Raw genomic sequence first — 17,962 nt, forward strand, 5'->3', positions numbered from 1 at the left:
ATGATTATCAACTTTTATTTTTGAAGCCAAATGTTAAAGAGATATACCAAAATGGATAGTGATGTCCCTCTTCCTACTGTTTTGTTTTTTTGTGTGTTTTTTTTTCCTTTAGTTTGGAAAATGTTATTTTTTCACAAGAAAGTTCATGTTGCTATGTAATGAACATAGTGTTCCTTTTACATGAACTATCAAATAATTTTAAAATTTTAAATTTAATTTCTGTCTATAAATACACATAAATAAAAGACTTCTGGTATCCTCAATATTTTTTAAGAGTATTAATGAGTCCTTAGACAAAAGTCTTTGGGACTCTCTGACTTACCAAGAAAGTAACTGGAGACAAATATGGAAGGAGATGCTAGTTCTAAACTGTAGAAATGGGGATGTCACTGTGAGAAGCCAGCTTTTTATCTGGAGGGCAATAGGCAATCCATGAAGGTCTGGGAACTAAAGAGTAATGTTTTCCTAATTATACTGGACTTAGAAGATAACACTGATTAGGATGTGACAAAAGGTAGGAAGACCGGCTGAAACAAAACCTTGCTAGTGGAATCTTATAATAGAAGATAAATGAGTGTCACTTGAGAATTTGCAAGAGTATGATTTAGTGGCTGATTGGGAAAGATAAATTGCAAAACATTGAGATTTGGGGACAATAATTTGGAGGATCAAGGTGTTCCCGGAGACTTCAAAGTACAAAGATATACAGAGAGGAGGGGTTGATGCTTTAATTTAGGGCATGGTGAATTTTTGCTTCCAGAGATTCACAAAATAGACTGGAGGTGGCAGGGAAGAGATTGCCCACAGGTGGTTGGAAAGGTTGGAGTTCAGTCTGAGAACAGTAGCAGGGCTGGGGGTCCATGGTTCAGTCCGTCAAGATGGAAGGGTTTGTGCAAGCCTTGAGAACAGAACAGGACAGCAGCAAAGAGAATAGGCACAGAGATGAGAAGTGGATAGATGGTATTTCCAGTCAGGGGACCAGGAAGAACAGGAGGAATGAGAGAACGAATAATCAGAGGTAGGAGATTATCAGAGGTAGGAGAGTATCAAAGAAGTCAAGACAGAAAATTTTTTACAAAAGGGAGATCTCAGGGTACTTTTTATTCAAGTGTAACTGATTTTAACTATTGCATTTTTGTTGTTTTACATTTCTAAGATTTGCAAGGTATCTTGCAAATCAGATACTTAATTTCAAATTTCTTAATTTCTAATTTCTTGCAAATCAGATACTTAATTTCAAATGCAATATTCATGTAGCTAAGTGTAGTCATTGCCTAGGGCTATTGGAAAAAGCAAAGAAAAAGAGTGTATTAAAGTCATTTAGATCAGAAATCTGACACAAGTCACTGGGCTAAAACCAAGGTGGCCAGTGGATGCATTGCTTTCTAGAGGCTTCCGTTCTCCTGCTTCTTCCAGGCTCTAGAGGCCACCTGCATTCCTTGGCTCATGGCCCATTTCCATCTTCAAAGCCCAACATGGCCAGTTGAATCATTCTTAACATCACGTCCTGTGGCACTGACTGCTTTGTCGCCCTCTCTCACATGGAAAGAGCCTTATCATCACAACAGACCCACTGGGATAATCCAGGATGATCTCCTTATTTTAAGGTCTGGTGATGAGCAAACTTAATTTCCTCTGCTGTCTGCACCCTCCTTTCTATCTTTGGGGGACTGAAGTTCTGCCTACCACACTCAAGAGTACTTGTTGACTCAGTAACTACGCAGTAACTATTTATAGAATCGTGAGAAACCAAATCATAAACATAGTCCTATTGAATTCCTTTCCTTAACTGAAAAAGTGCATGAATTTTAATGCCTTTCACTTGTGAATGGTTTTATTAATAGCAAATGCATTTTATAAAATGGCAAAATACTGCCCTGCTTAAGTCATATTAATCAAAGCATGTCCAGCATCTGGCAAATCATGTCTCTGACATAAGATTATCTTTGGTAGAGAGAAGTTTCTGGAAAGGTATTGATAGCCACAGTCCCCCCAAGGGTAAGGAGATACCTACCCTTTTTGTGCTGTATGATCTATTGTAAGCTGAATGTTATTTTTTAAACATAAACATATGTTATTTTCATAATGATTTATTCCTTCCTTAATCCAATACAATATGGTTTTCTATTTTACAAAGCCCTTTTGATATACTGCATGATCTGCTTCCCAGACCAAGTTTTATGGGTTATTACCATTTTGGTGGTGAAAAAATTTAAAGTGTATCTCAGAGATGTGAAGTGATTTGCCCAGTGTAGCCCATCCACTAAATATTAACAACAGGATTTAAACACGTATCTTTTCACTCGAGAGCTTTCTCTTTCCACCATGCTATTTTATTGTTACAATATGCAATTTGCAGTTAATAGTTAAGGGATAATGTCAAGTCTGTTGATGACTTATTTTATTCTATATCCTGAGAGGCCCTACAGTCATGGAAATTGACTCTATTCACTGGAGGCTCACAATTAAAGCTGATTTCTGGGAACTGTATACTCCAAGTGAGGCCCACAGCAGATGCAGACACATGGGTTTCGGGTGGTTTGCGGGTGGTTTCTATTGTTAGAAGCAGCACAGGTACATCTACCCTCCAACCATCCTTCTGAGAGAAAATACCATTCTGATAAAAAAGACACTCGTGAACAGGTGAGGGAGAGTGTTTGTGTCACGCTAAATACGATGTTTGAAAGATGAGTGTTACGAATAAAGGTCTTACCTTTGGGAAAACTCTGAAGCAAATTGAGGGAGGTCTCTTTAGCCCGAGGGGGCACCCACTTGATTGTCTGATGAAAGGATATTAGCACGGTCTCAAAGCAAGCTTTCCAATTCATAGTTATTAATTTCCCTATTTATTTCTTTTTTTAAAAAGATTTTATTTATTTACTCGACAGAGACACAGGGATAGAGGGGACACAAGCAGGGGGAGTGGGTTGAGGGAGAAACAGGTTTCTCATTGAGCAGGGAGCCACAAGCAGGGCTTGATCCCAGGACCCTGGGTTTATGACCCGAGCCGAAGGCAGATGCTTAACCACCGAGGCTCCTATTTTGGAGGTGGGGGTGGCTTTGTTGGTCAATGTCCTGGAGGTGCCCATGGATGGAGCAGAGATGTGCACACAGGGGAGCTCAACGGTGGGCACAGGGAGAGTAAGCATAGGAAGTTTCCTCACTTGTTTCTGATTCTGTAATGGAGTTGAGGAAAATACTCAAAATAAGAGAAGTATACATGACATCAGAACAAAACAAAAAGATTACTCAATGAACTTTTCAATGACGAATCTGTCCTAAATAAAGCACAATGGAGAGCCCTTTCCTTCAACTCTAAATGTAATCTAGTGGCGATATTAATTGTCTGTCTCTCTGTTTTCCTTTTTTAACTTGACCAAAATGGCTGCTTGGGTTTTGGGATTGGAGCTCTGGGTCATATCTTACTCACTTTCACAGTGGAAAACTGAAGGTTTGGTAAGTGTAGAAGACTGCAGCTTTAAAAATTAAGGAACTCTTGGTCAAATTCTCTTTCAAGACTGAAATTGTGTTCAATTTCAGTTCTTGTTTTCAATATCTTACCCCCAACACACAATATATTTATGATGGTCAACATTCACTTGGAAGCCACAGCAATGGGCAGCTGCATCTGTACTCATAGGGAAAGTACCATGAAGGTATAGGAATGAGCTAGCTCTTCCCTGTAATAGGGTTGTACACAAAAGTAGAGGTGGAAGGTAGGAGCAGTAGAAAGACCTAAAATGTTTGCATTTGACAAAAGGGCATAACTTGACTGCCAGACTTCTGTAAGTTTGTTATTATTTCCGAGTATTTCATTTCTGTGTTGGATAGAATAGAAAAGTCATATGAGACATACTAGGACTCAGCCTACTTTTTCTATAAAGACTTAAAAATAAATCTTTTAGGTTTTATGGGCCTCTGTCACAACTACTCAGTTCTGCCATGGAAACCCAAAAACAATCAGACAATATATAAATGAATGAGTGTATGTGTGGCTCTGCACCAATAAAACTTTATTTCCCAGAACAAGTGGTGGGCTGGATTTGACCCATGGGTTGTAATCTGCTGATCCCTGGGTTATAAGCTGAGAACCCCAAGCAATTTTACCTTATAATAAAATTTAACAGGAATTCATTCATCTGAAATCCTACTGAAAATGTAAAATAAAAACACTAGCCCCAAGAAGGTTCTGTGGTACAGTGGGAAATACATAGTTTCTGTTCCTAGTATTCAATCAGAAATCTGAAATGCAAATGATTAGCTCTCTAACCTTGGCTAGACTATCTGGTCTTTAGATTCTTTGGCTGAAAAATAATTCTGAATCATCATTATAAAGAAATCGAGTCCTGCTTTATCTACTTAACTAGAATATAAGCCTCGTCCCTGGGCCTCAATTTCTTGTTATATCAGTCAGGACACCAACAGGACTCAAATGACGTGCACTAGTCAATGCTGAAGGTGCTGTTACAGGGGTAAAGTCAGGGTCAGGAAAACTGACAGGAAACAGGAAGCATCTCAAGGACTGAACCAGTGGGAGAGTCCACCCTCCTAGACCTGAGGATACAGGGAAAGAGCTACTGCCGGTATTCAGAGAGTGGGAGGCCGAGGAGGCTGGAGGGCGCTGCCTGATGTGGTTCCCATCAACCTGCGGCCGGACAAGGAGGGCGCTGGGGACACAGACAGCATCACTTCTACATTTGTGTTGTCTGGGAAGTGTGGGAAAAGAATTTAATCCAGAAATTAGTGGTTAAAACTTTGTGGGGTTTTTTTGGGGGAGGGGTGGCTTTGTTGGACAATATGGTGGTACCTATGGAGCAGAGACATGCAGAGGGGGGCTCAGCAGTGGGCCCAGGGAGAGTAACCACGGGAAGCAGCACCAGGAGCATAGAGTCCACATTGCCAAAGGAGTACAAGAGCCCAGTGGGGATGGGGAGCAGAAAAGAAACGGATGAGTCTGTCTGGAAAAGAGCTCTGGGTGCTTTAATGTTTCAAGGCCTGTTAGAAAAAGAAAGTGATAGTGAAGACTGAGAAGTGTCCAGTGCGGAGGGGCTGGATCAGGGGAGTTTGGCGTTATCAGTCCCCCAGGGAAAAAACTATTCTAATCAGACAGAGAGAGTCATGTGGGTTGGACACCCTTGCAAGGCCACCTGGGGTAAAGGCAGAGTATTATCCATTCAGGTTCAGCCCTCTTATCTGGTCTGATAAGGGTAGAGGCCACACTGGAAGATTGACTGATGAGTAGAAATGTAGAGAGAAGCATCTAAACGTATCACGGAGAATTCCTTCTGTGAGTGAGGAGAATCAAAAATGCATGATGGCTTAGGGGACTCGGATTAATGTAAACGGCAGAATTAATTCTATGGTGATGACAACTGTCCTATAGGAAGAGAGAACTGATGAGTGGGGAATAAGATTTTTTCATTAAAAAGGAGGAAATAAGAGTTAAATAATTATCTGCTGTTAGAAGAGTAGAGAGAAGTACCCTCCTTGGTCCCACAGAGAAGAGTACATATGGGTAGGGGTGTGAGGCGGGTTGTAGGCTTTGAGATTTTTTTAAGAAGAAATACACTTCTCATAGCTTCTCTTTTCCCCAAAAAAGGTGTGAGATGATGTCATCAGCTGAGAAGGACTGGAATAGTTAGGGGCTGAGGCTTGAGAGCACGGGGATCGGGCAAAGTTGTGACAGGCTCGCACTGAAGATTCAGGGGGCTCTGGGGAGGTGCAGGGGTTGGGATCAGAGTCAGGGGAGCACGAGCCCCAAAGTGGAGGGTGCTTCTAGTTGGAGACCATGGTGCATAAGTAGAGATGAGGCAGGTTACTTATTATTTATTAATTTAGTGAACATCTATTATGTGCAGACACTGTTCGGAAAGCATGAAAAATTCATATGATAGCCTCGTATGCCTTTGTGGGGTGGAGATGTAAGAATTCGAAAAATTCAAATGTTAAAGTAGGAACTATAAAAATTTAAAGTTTACAAACCAGGTGAAATATTTGACATTAAAGGGAAAATAAAAGTGACAGGGAGGGACCTGACTTCTTTTGTGTTCTCTCTTCCACGCCCAGATGCGATGTGTGGAATTCATTGTGATTATTTACTCTGCTCTGTGTGCTGGAGAATATGAAGTATTGTGTGACGTCGTCAATGCACTGAGACACAGACCCAGAACATTTTCTCAGCACTGGCGTTCCAATTTGATTAAAATTTAAGCAATTTTGAATTTCCCCTCCTGCGTGGCACCTTCAGGAACTTGCTCTGTGCCGTGGCTGGGACCGATCTTGTGTTACGCACCTGCCTGCTCTTCCTTGTCCCACATTTGAAGATGAGGAAACCGGGTCCTGTAGAAATCAGGAGAGCTGCCTGGGGATGTCCACTGAGCAAGACAGGAGTCAGGGCCTGAGCGGGAGTGTCCTCACCGTCAGTATCTGAATACTGCATCCCTGGAGGTGGGTCCCGGTCCCCACGTCCCCACAGCCCTGCCAGGCCTCCAGGGCCAGGACCTGAGCCAGGAAGTTAGAGCCGTGGAAGCAGTCATCATTGTCAGGATAGGGAGTCCCATTCAAAATACTGTATGTAGGAATATCAGTGACAAAATCTTCTTCAGGCTGTGAGTAATAATGTTCATCCTAACTAAACCTCATGCCCAGTAGGACTTAATCCAAAAGCACAAATTGTTTTCCCCATGCCCAGTTTTTTAAGAAATCCAAACCCTATGTTACATACTGGATGCAAAACTCTCCAATAGGATCTCTAAAGAAATTTTTGTTTGTTTTTGTTTTTGTTTTGTTTTAATTGAGGAACAAAAACTGCTGTTAAAGAAGTGCATTTGAACGTATTAAGAGCTGTTAGACGGAAAACTTTTCAGTGAAAAATTTGAAGTATATCATTTAGTGTACCAGCTTAATTACAGAGCAGCCTGAAATTGCCTATAGAAAAACCTCAAATTTCCAAGACTTTAACTACATACCTCAGCAATAGTGGAACTATAGACAACCTCTAGTTTATTATGTGATAAAATAAGAACGTAACCTGGACAGAAATAAAAATGAGTTTCGACTATTTAATTCCAAAATCAAATATTTCCTCTTAGAGTCTAAGAAACATATTGACATCATAGACATGCTAAATATTTTTGTATTTTTAATTAAGTTAAGCAATCTATCTGTTAATCTATCCCAGTGTATGTGTTTTATCATTTTATACACATACTACACTAAATAAATCTCATCCAGGTACCATAAAATTAAAATTATATGCTGAAATATTTATCACAGATAATCAGTTCAACAGACTATATCTCTGTATATAAAAAAGACTCCTGTAAGAAAAGTTTTTTTTTTCCCTCTCATTGTATAAACATAGATGTTAGAAATATCTGGTATTAACAGCTCTATAGAAAAACCCCAGAAATATGTAAACAGGCATATTCAAATACTGATAAGACACTACCTCAAGACCAAGGATGCAGCATGCGTTACCATTCCTTTTATAAAATTACTTGTTGGCTCTCTAAGATATCATGTAATTAAATATCTCAGATATTTATGTAAAATGAAAGCCTAACTCTGCAGAGTTAAAAGCACTCACTGACAAGACATTTGCAAAATCTTAGGACATCTTAGAATCTGGAAGACCGACGACCACAAGAGAGGGGTGTAATTTTATAGGGTGAGTCGGTTGTGATGCAAGTTGGATGTCCTTCTAGCTCAAGACTTGTGTAGGGACACTCCTCACCCCCCGTACCTACTCCGTACTAAGCGCTGTGATATATATTGATGAGTTCACGGCCACAACAACTCTGTAACTTACTGTTTCCCAGTTTTATGGATGAAGAAACTGAATCCCTAAGCCCAGGTAAAGACACTCCTCAGCAAGTGCTTCCCAGAGACAGGACGAAAGCCTGTATTTCCACCATCAGTGTTCACTCTTCTCCACCGTGGTTCAGTGGAAGTCAGATTTCTTTAGTGTCATCATCAAAATCATGATAATTGCTCAGTAAAAGGCAGTGGCTAGAATAAAGATTCCCACATTAAAATGCACAGTGGCTAGCACCAGTACCCTTACTAACTCAGGAGTAGATGGTGGCCAATGAAACCTGCCCCACCAAGCCCCCCACACCCTTCCCAAACACAAACAGCGGGTAATGGCGAAGCAGGGCGAGGCTCACTTAGGCAAAGGGACAGCGGAACTGTGCATGGCGGTGGCAGGCCCTGCCCTGGACATGAGGGAAATCCTTGATGGTTGTGGATTCTGCTTCCTATGTACAAGTCTTTCTGTTTTCTCTATTGCCCCCCACACCCCTCTCCAGGAGACTCTCCCTTGCCCAGTACCCTTACTAATATTATTTTGGCCGGTATTGAGTAGAATGCCCCCCAGACACAACAGATTTCAAAGCTCAGTTCATGTTGGTGCCAGTTTACGCAACAAGACATTGTTTTGATGAGGCAACAGTCAATCACAGGCTTGGGGTTTTGTTACTGAAAAACCAGTAAACATCTGCCATATCTCCTTTCTGTCCGTTCCTGTGGCGACAAACACCTCAAAGTTCTCTGTGAGAGGGGATTCTGCAGCTGGCTTGTTCCATCGCTCGCTGGTCCTCCTCAAGTTCACGGCAACTGGAAACTATCGGGCTTGACTCAGAAAGTCATCCTCCTCTCATAATCTTCTCACTGAGCGGGATGTCATGGCCATGGGTGGCCTCGTTTCTCAGCACTTTCCTAATCACATTTCCTAATCAGCTCCAGGCTGAGATTGGGCTGGTGAGGACGCTCTGCTCTCCTCAACTCAAGATTTCAGGTGTGCCTCCAGCTCTGATGTCTGCGCTGATGTCCACTTGTGGTGAGGATGAGAGGGAGGGCAAGGGTGCTGTGCGTCCACGTGAAGGTGGACAAAGTTCTCTTCACACAGCACCAGCCACGCCTCTACGCAAGGGAAGATGAAGGTACAGTCTAGTCGTGTGCCCAACACGAGTGGGAAAAATCAAGTCAGCAGCTTATCAGTCTCTGGGAAAACAGTTCAACTCCATGTCATCCCACTTATAAGCCAATTCGTGAAGAACTGGCAGCCGCCGTTTCCCGAGGACACTTGTTAATATCTAAAGCCTTCCTTTCATTCTTTGAGAGAAGTCTAAATTTGATGTTAGAATTTATATTTCCATGTGAGTTTATTTTGTCTACCATTATAAATCAGGTAAATCAAATTCAGCTGACAAAAATGTCATGTCTTTGATAATAAATAGTTTACTTTTTAAAACATTTGCATTAGGTATTTCACAATAAATATTTTACTAGAAGTATTATATAACAAATTTTTAAATCAAAATCATGCTTACTTGTGGAGCATAAGGAATAACACAGAGGACATTAGGAGAAGGAGAGGAGAAGTGAATTGGGGGAAATCGGGGTGGGGTGGGGAGACAGACCATGAAAGACTGTGGACTCTGAGGAACAAACTGAGAGTTTTGGAGGGGAGGGGGTGGGGGGGTGAGTGAGCCTGGTGGTGGGTATTGTGGTGGGCTTGGACTGCATGGACCCCTGGGCGTGGTGCATAAACAATGCATCTTGGAACTCTGAAAAATTAAAATAAGATTTAAAAAAGAAAACATAATCATGCTTATGCTTAAAAATAAATAGCAAATACAATTTTAGTAATAAATAATACCCTGTATTCCCTAGCCACACTCCTTTTCTCATTCCTTAAATAGAGCTCATTTAACTCTTTTAGCTCTTTGTTCTTTTCTTTTCCTTACTTCTCTGGACGCCACTGCTAGCATTTTATTCTATCCTGTGGATGTTATCTCTCTACATCCTTCTACAGCGGAGCTTTACTTGGTGTTTTCCCCTCGTCCTCTCTGCATCTGCCCAATGTACTTACATTTTCTCAACATTCCCTGTGCCAGCCACTTCTCAAGGGCCACCCTCCTCCTTAAGGCTCCAGAGCCGGATGCTTCCTCTGCTCCTCCAGCCTCTGGTACTGGCCAGCGACCTCAAAGGCCCCGGCCTGCAGTCATGTCCCTCCCATCCCTGTGTCTGTCACCCCATGATGTGCCCTGTATGCCCCCATCTCTGTGTCACATTGCAGTAGGACCGCCCGACCGCAGCATGACTTCATTTTAGCTAATTAGATGCACAACTACCTTATTTCTGAATAAGGTCACGTTCTGAGGTGTGGACCAGGAGGACTTCAACGTCTATTTTCAGAAGACACAGTGCAAACCACGGCACTCTCTTTCCCTCTTTAGTCTTATTGCTCTTCTCATCTTTCTATGGTTTCCTCTACTCCTTGTACGTCATAAGATTTTTCTTTACCAACTATATACTAAATTGGTAAATAGTTATTTCTCAGGTTCAGATTGTCCTTTTTCTGAATTTTTTCCCTCAGAACTATCCAAATTTTCTATTTAGAATAATACATATTTTGGGGCACCTGGGTGGCTCAGTTGGTTAACTTTCTGACTCTTGATTTTGGCTCAGGTCATGATCTAAGAGTCATGAGATGAAGCCCCATGTGGGACTCCACACCCAGTGCGAATTTAAGATTCTCTCTCCCTCTCCCTCTGCCCCTCCTCCAGCCTCCCTTCAAAAACAAACAGATAAATAAATTAATAACTCCCACTTACCTCTGCTTTTTCTTTTTTAAAAAAATATTTTATTTATTTATTTGACAGAGATCACAAGTAGGCAGAGAAGCAGGCAGTGTGGGGGGGGCAGGCTCCCTGCTGAGCAGAGAGCCCAACGTGGGGCTTGATCCCAGGACCCTGAGATCAGGACCTGAGCTGAAGGCAGCGGCTTAACCCACTGAGCCACCCAGGCACCCCAACCTCTGCTTTTTCTGAATAATTAGTCTCTCTTCATCTTTTGTCTCTTTTTACTGCTGGAAGTTCTCCTTAAATCTTGGCTGATCATTAGGTGACACTCTGTACTCAGTGCCAGAGCTGGGGACATGGTGTCACCTATCTGTGTTCATGGGAGAAGTTCTTTACATGAGCTATATTTTTATGTAGACTAATATCCACTTTCCACTCCTTCCACCTTCGTGATTTAAAAAGAAAAATTGTTATATTGCTCTCATGATAGTGGGATTTCAGAGTGAATGAAATATAATAGTATTACTGATGGATTAAGTGTGGGTTCCATCTGCGATATTGGCTATATTTTTAGGATTTTGAAAAACAATGATACTGAAGAGATGCCCCAGTCCAGGCATAGAATTTAATTTAAACTCCAATAGCATTTGCTTATTCCAAGTGAAAGTAATAAGACCACACAATGCTGAATTTGCAGACTCTGATAATTTTATAAAGCTTTACAATGGCATCCATTTTGGCTTCCTAATTTTCATATATTATCATGTGTTAATCAATTCAGTGTTTGACACTTAACAAAATGATCTGGAAAATACAACTACAGAATTACCATTTATTCAAAAGATATTCTTGTTAGTGAAGTTCACTCATCATATGGTCCAGGTTTATTTTGCCCATCAAGCAAAATGATTGCTTTAATAAGGAGATCCTCTATATCCATTTAAAGAGAAATACTACCACACGAAGATTTTGATCATTAGTTTTTCTGCAATTTTACTTGGATAATGTTGTTCCTGATCCTCAGGTGCTTCCCTTATGATGATAGAAGAAAAGGAAACTCATTACATTCCCATCTGTCCACTCTTCTGTTAATCAGGGACATGGTTTCCATTGTGCTGCCAATAATGAAGTTCTACTTAGAGGGTTAACTACATGGTTTCACACATGATCTGCCAAGGATATTTTCATTAGTGATATTAATACAGCCCGTAATTGTTGTTTTAAACTTTGTTTTGCTCTTCTCTTGAAATTAGAGAGAGAAAGAAAGAGAGAACATGTGTAAAATTATCTCAGACTCCTGGTCCAGCAGGAAAAGAAATAAAGTTAAATAAATGGCTACTCTGTCAAAAGATTGAGAAGAATCTACTTACATTTAACCTGCCTTTTTTTAGACATGGCTCACTGGCTGCCAGCAGTGTCACAGGGAGACCCAATACTTTCCCAGAGCTGAGACTGCATGAGACCCCCAAAACATAAGATATAGTCATCAAAACCATTCACAAAGTCATTGTATCCATGAGGCAAGTCCATACAATGTTCTTTGAAAGGGGTCTTTTGTTCCAGCAGATCCTCAGCTCCTATGAGCCCAAAACCTGGCCTGGATGGATATCGGGCCAAACCAAATCCCAAGGCCACTCTCGGTGGTTGTCCCCGGGTCTTACAACCAACCATGGCCAATAAAGGATTAAAATAGCTGGTTTTGTTATCAGAATAGTCATTGTTTTCAAAGCAAAGAGATTCCCATAGAAGTAAGTCACTCTTCACAGTTGGCATCATAAAAGTATGCTTTTTGAAGGCAAATATTTTCAAACAGGAGACATACACTCTAGCTTTGGTTTGCAAGATGATAAGTCCACCTCTCAGATATTTATTTACTAGTCACCATTCATGTTAGCGTACTAACAGTTATATGTACCTCTGAGGTAAAAGATTTATAATGGTATGAAATATCTTTGAGGTACCATTTCTGTGTCTGCTCCACAACTGTGACTTAGTGGTCTGGATGAAGTCAGTGTTTAACCAACATAGTGACTGATAATTTAGAGACGTTGCATTTAACAAAATTGCAAGGAAACGTCCTTTAATCACGATGCTCTCCTGTCAGGGAGGTGACTCTGTGATTGCATATGTGATCATATATGTGAACAAAGAGCATATGAAGTGACACTTTAAAAGCATGAGATCCAGCCGCTGATGCTCTCTCTCTGCAGCTCACCTTCCCCAGAACCTGCCAACTATGGCACATAACCAAAGACCAGGTGGCTGAGAGTCTGAGGAATTGAAAGTCCTACAACATGGGGGCATAACATGTGTTTCAAAATGTTTTTTAAGTCCGTTGTTTGAAGCCACTGAGAGCAAACTGAGGGGTATTTGGCTTTTGAAAGAATTAAGCATAGTCACTGAGTGAGATCCAGATTGATTCCCATTGAGAGAACTTCCTGGTTGATCCCACATAAGTAAGGGTCTGGAACTCAAACAGAAGCTGCAGTCATCCTGGCTTGAAGCAACAGAGAACCAGTTTGGGGGATATCAGAGTGGCTGGAATCAGGAAAAAAAAAAATCCCTGAGTAGGGAATGTCACAGAACAGTCCCAAAATTTGTGTGTAGTATCCTTGGCTGATGTCCAAACTACACCTGTGCTATTGAGACCCCAGAAACCCAGAGAGAAATGCAGCAAGATGGGCATGAAGCAGATCAAAGACCGCAGCTTCTGCCCGCGGGAGGGAGGCATGATCTGGAGGCTGAAAGGTGCCAGAGAGAGGAGCTTAGGAAACACTTTGGGCTTTCCCAATACCAGCCCAAACACAGTGTGAAACCAAGCAAGCTTCCACAGGTTTAAGGCCATCAGACAGTGACTTAACTGCCTCCTAGAATGAAAGTCAATCTGCTCAGAGGATTTTGCCTATGTGTCCTCTGCAATGCTCACGATGCAGTAAACAAGTAAGAGATTTGTGGAAACAGAGGACAATTTGAACAATGCCGAAAAAAAAAAGTTACAATAAACAGACCCTAAAATGACCTCCCAATGGTGGAACTATCAGACAGGGAATTTAAAGCTGCCACGAACATGTCCAAGGACTTGAATGGAATGACAGTCACAATGAGTGAGCACACAAAGAATCTTAACTGGAAAATGAGGCTATTTTTAAAAATGGAAATTCTTGAAATGAAAGTTACAATATCTGAATTGAAAATATAACAATATGGTTTAACAGAAAGAAGGGCAGGTGAACATATCTAATAAACAATTTAAGAAAAAGAGACAGAGGAAAAGATAAAGTGCCATGAGTGACAGAGAAAGAAAGAAAGAAACAAAAAACAAAGTAAAGAGTATTTATTGCTGACAAATCATAAAAAGGAAATAGCACATTTTTATACTGGAGCCATTCCATTTAGTGAGTTCATGAGACAACTAATACCTACCATAACTTACTTCATACTTTTACATTTATTAAGTGTTTTACTCATGAGTGTATGAGAGGAGTTTTTGTACTTATTTTAAATTGAAGAAGAACCTGAGTTTCACAGAGATTATATGATCTATCCAATGCCCAATTGCATTAGGGAGGCTTCGTGTCCAAGTCTATCAGATTCAGAAGTCTACAGTTTCCAATATACAACAAGAGATTCTAATACACAGCAGATTCTAAAACCAGACCCTTTTACCACCCAAGGATTTATACATAAGAACTTACAGTTTTTAGACAGAAATGCATATTGGTTAAATAATGAGAGTATTACGTGAGCAGTATTTTATGTCTTAATGGGATTTTTCTGAAGATTATTTTTACGGTATATGCATTATCTCGAACTATGAAAATTTTAGGGCTTAGTATGCAGGGCAAAAGTGATTTAAGGCAGAGGAGACCTTCATACACACCCTTAAATTTAGAATGATTCCAGGACAGGCTGCTATCATGAGCCAGTGTTTTAGGACATACAAGCATTCACATGAAGTTTTAAAGACAATTTAATAGAACATATCCTAGAGCATATAAGCTGTGAACATGCAAAATACAAATTTGTAGCCTCACCTGCTTGCTAACTACAGAAAGGAACATAAAACTATAATTAAATAAAATATTTGTTGTGTAAGTTGCAAAGATAATTGAAAAAAGTATTTTCACAAAGTGCTGGTAGAAATACAAGTTATAGCAATTCCTGCAGAAAAGTTAAGAAAGTAGGTAAAAAGAATCATATAAAAATATGGATAAACACTCAAGATGTAATAGTATTCGAGGTTATTGTGCAAACACTAAACTTGTACTGACTTAGCAGTGTAACTTAACATATAAATCAAAAGAACAACACAAATACAGATGTATACCATCTCAATTTGCACAGGACAATATGTAGAATAAGAGAGGCATAACATGCCTCTTGATGGTAGGGATATGGGTAATTTTATGTACGTATTAGATTTTTACAAATGTTCACTCATTCATCCCACTGGCAATATCAGTTACAACATTTTATGATAAGAAAAACATTTTAGACTATCATCACCATTAGGTAATCCGTCATTTCTTACCTGATGTTCCTTCTGCATATAACACTTTTCTCCTGAACTCGATCTGTTTGAGATAGTATCATTCTCCAAAGTATGGCTGAAAGACAATCCTCTCAGGATGTGTTTAGCACACAGGCCGTGTAAGTAAGTAAATTAGTATCTCCCACAGTTATTCTCTGGTCAGACTTTTCCTGACTCCCTCGGTGCAAAGCAGAATTCACACACTGTGATTTCTGGTTCCTGGTCATACATTTCATCCAGCAACTCAGCTGTGGTAAATTCAAATTCTCAGGGCAAGGGTTACAGAATACGTACTGCTGTTCTGATCTTTTAGGGCACCTTGCTTGGAGGAGGTTTTCCAATAAACTTTATACCGGTTTGAAGCCTTTGGTTCTTTTTAAAAACAACAGTGGAAAACCTTTTGGCAAGATCTAGGAAACAAAGAAAATTAAAATTTGATGGAGTGGATGGTTTGCTCTTCGTTCAAAGGTGATATGACATTTTTCTTTCTTTCAAAAAAGCCTAAATATGTCCCTGACCATGCTCCATTTCCAGATATTAGATCAAATATTGCACATGTTTATTTAGTTCTATATAAGTTCTATATATTTAATTTTATTTCACACTTTCCATATAGAATCTAAACAATATTTAGAAGTTAACCACTGCCCTCCACATCTAATTAAGGATGAAAGGGTCGATGTTCAAGGAACAAAATCTGCACTGTAGTCTTTTCTATTTCTTAAAGAAATACTTGAGACATATCATCGCTCAGACTATTTGCAGTGAGAAAAAAGAACTATTTCTTTCACACATTCATCTTTCTTACTCAGTAGGGACACACGCACACACGCACACACACACACACACACACACACACACACACACACACGTAGAACTATTTTTAATTAGTCCTTTCATTTCATCCCATTAGAACCCACGCAACCCTGAGATGTAGGTAGCTTTATTAACGACACATGAGAGCAGGGGAAAACGGTTGATGGAAGTTACCATTTTTTGGGAAAATAGCATTCCAGTTGAAGTAAACTGAATGGAAAAGGACACCTTATTCTAAGGATATAGGATGGTCCACAGAAGGCTTTTAGGCTTTGTGTCTGTCTCTCAGTTCCCCCCGGGGCCATTCTGTTCTTTCTCCTGTGCTCTCAGCATCTCCTGACGGGGTTCTGTGTGTCTGTGTCACGTGAAGGGGGAGAAACACGAAGACCACAGGCCCTGGTTTACGTGACACAGGATCATCTTGAAGAGAGTCAGTCCTATTCAGTCCAAATTCCCCACAAGAGGGACTTTCTGCTGGCCCAGCACAGGGCAGGTGCACCTCCTATGCTTGGATCCCTTAGGCCATGGGTACAATGGTCGGAGCTGAGAGCTTGCTGCACGGCTGGCCGCATTGCCGGCCACGTGAGCCGACACACGGTGAAAGCCGACCCGGGAGGAGGAAGAGGTGTCTGGCAGGTATTTCCTTCCCTGCAAGTGCGGTGGGATGTCCAGGGACAGGGACTCCGGAGAGTCACAAAGCCCTAGAGAAGAAGCCAGCTGGAGGGCCACCCCCGAATTCCAGATGGGAGGATCCTTTCTTGCTGAAGGAAGGGGAAACGTTTTGACAGGAGCCAAGATTGGGAATCTAGAGTGAAATGTCTGGCTCAGGGCTCTGTTTTCTGGATGAGAATGAGTCTGGGGCTTAACAGGATCCAGGAGAGCTTTAGCCAGCAAGTGTTAGCCTCGCTAGGTCTTGCTAGAGGGATACTACTGAAGGTGAGAGAATTTTTTTTTTCTGTGTACATATGGAAAAAAGACAGTAACTTTAATCATAGCAATACCACATTTTGATTAGCATGTTATGGACTATACATCATCTTATTAGTAACTTCAACCGTGATTTTACACTCCCCATTTTACCAATAAGAAATGTGGGTCAATGGTTAAGAAAACTGTCTCAAAACAAATAGTGAAGGAGAGGGCCAGTGTCTGTCTTCATGGGTTAAAAGTGGTTCCCAGATCACTTGGGCAGTTCTGGAGGGTCAGGACTAGGATGGTTCCCCGACACCATCCAGGGAGCCCCAGCCAACAGGGCAGCACAAACACAGAGGAACGCCATCTCAATTCATATGGAACACAGGAGCGGTGCTGACTTCTGGCTAAGTGTGGAGGACTGACAGTGTAAGACCCAGTCTCCTGGAAGAGGAAAGGGTGTGATGAAGAAGTCTGGAGACTGTCTTGTTGAGATTGAGAATCACACAACCCTTGAGTCACTGGGCTGGGCCCTGACCACCCCCATACTGTTGGTTAGTCACCTGTGCTATTGGCCCATCTAACACCTAAGGGTGGGCTCCCCATTGCTGACCAGTGCCTTGCTTGGGCACTGGATACATGTTCTTCTGTGTTGGCCAAGTGCGTTTCAGACCCTTGGAAACCAAGCCTCCTGGAGCAGGGGCTGACGGACAGGGCAGAGACTCCCTCTGAGCAGTGAACTGGTTGTAGGTACCCAAACACAGCTCAGGAAAAAGAGGAAGGAGGGTGAGCAGTAAGAATGAGTGGACTTTTGTTGCCCAGGCAGGAAGTTCTCCAGTGAGGTGTCCTCAGAGACCAGCCCAGCAAGGTCTGAGCTGCTGGGGGAGCTGTTTGAGCTTTAATCTAGAATTACTAAGAGCTGAATATTCAGGAGTCTTTAGGGATCACTTGAAAATGTCACCAAGGAATGCAGGATTCAGAAAAACCCAAGCAGAGAACGGAACTACAAGCAAAGAGGGTGTTACTAATCACGTGGTTTGCAAGATGCCTGAAAATAAATCTTTATTAGGTCATAATAATAAGGCTTAGATCAGAAACTGACCATAACCTGTAATCC

At 41.3% G+C, this 17,962-nt stretch overlaps 1 pseudogene; it reads left to right on the top strand.

The window, feature by feature from the left end:
* Positions 1 to 878: 878 nt before the first annotated feature.
* Positions 879 to 17,962, top strand: part of LOC123393319 — a 33,931-nt pseudogene continuing 16,847 nt past the window's right edge.

The sequence above is a fragment of the Mustela putorius genome, unplaced genomic scaffold (assembly GCF_011764305.1).
Source record: "Mustela putorius furo isolate JIRA1106 unplaced genomic scaffold, ASM1176430v1.1 tig00000813_pilon_pilon_pilon, whole genome shotgun sequence".
Lineage (NCBI taxonomy): Eukaryota > Metazoa > Chordata > Mammalia > Carnivora > Mustelidae > Mustela > Mustela putorius.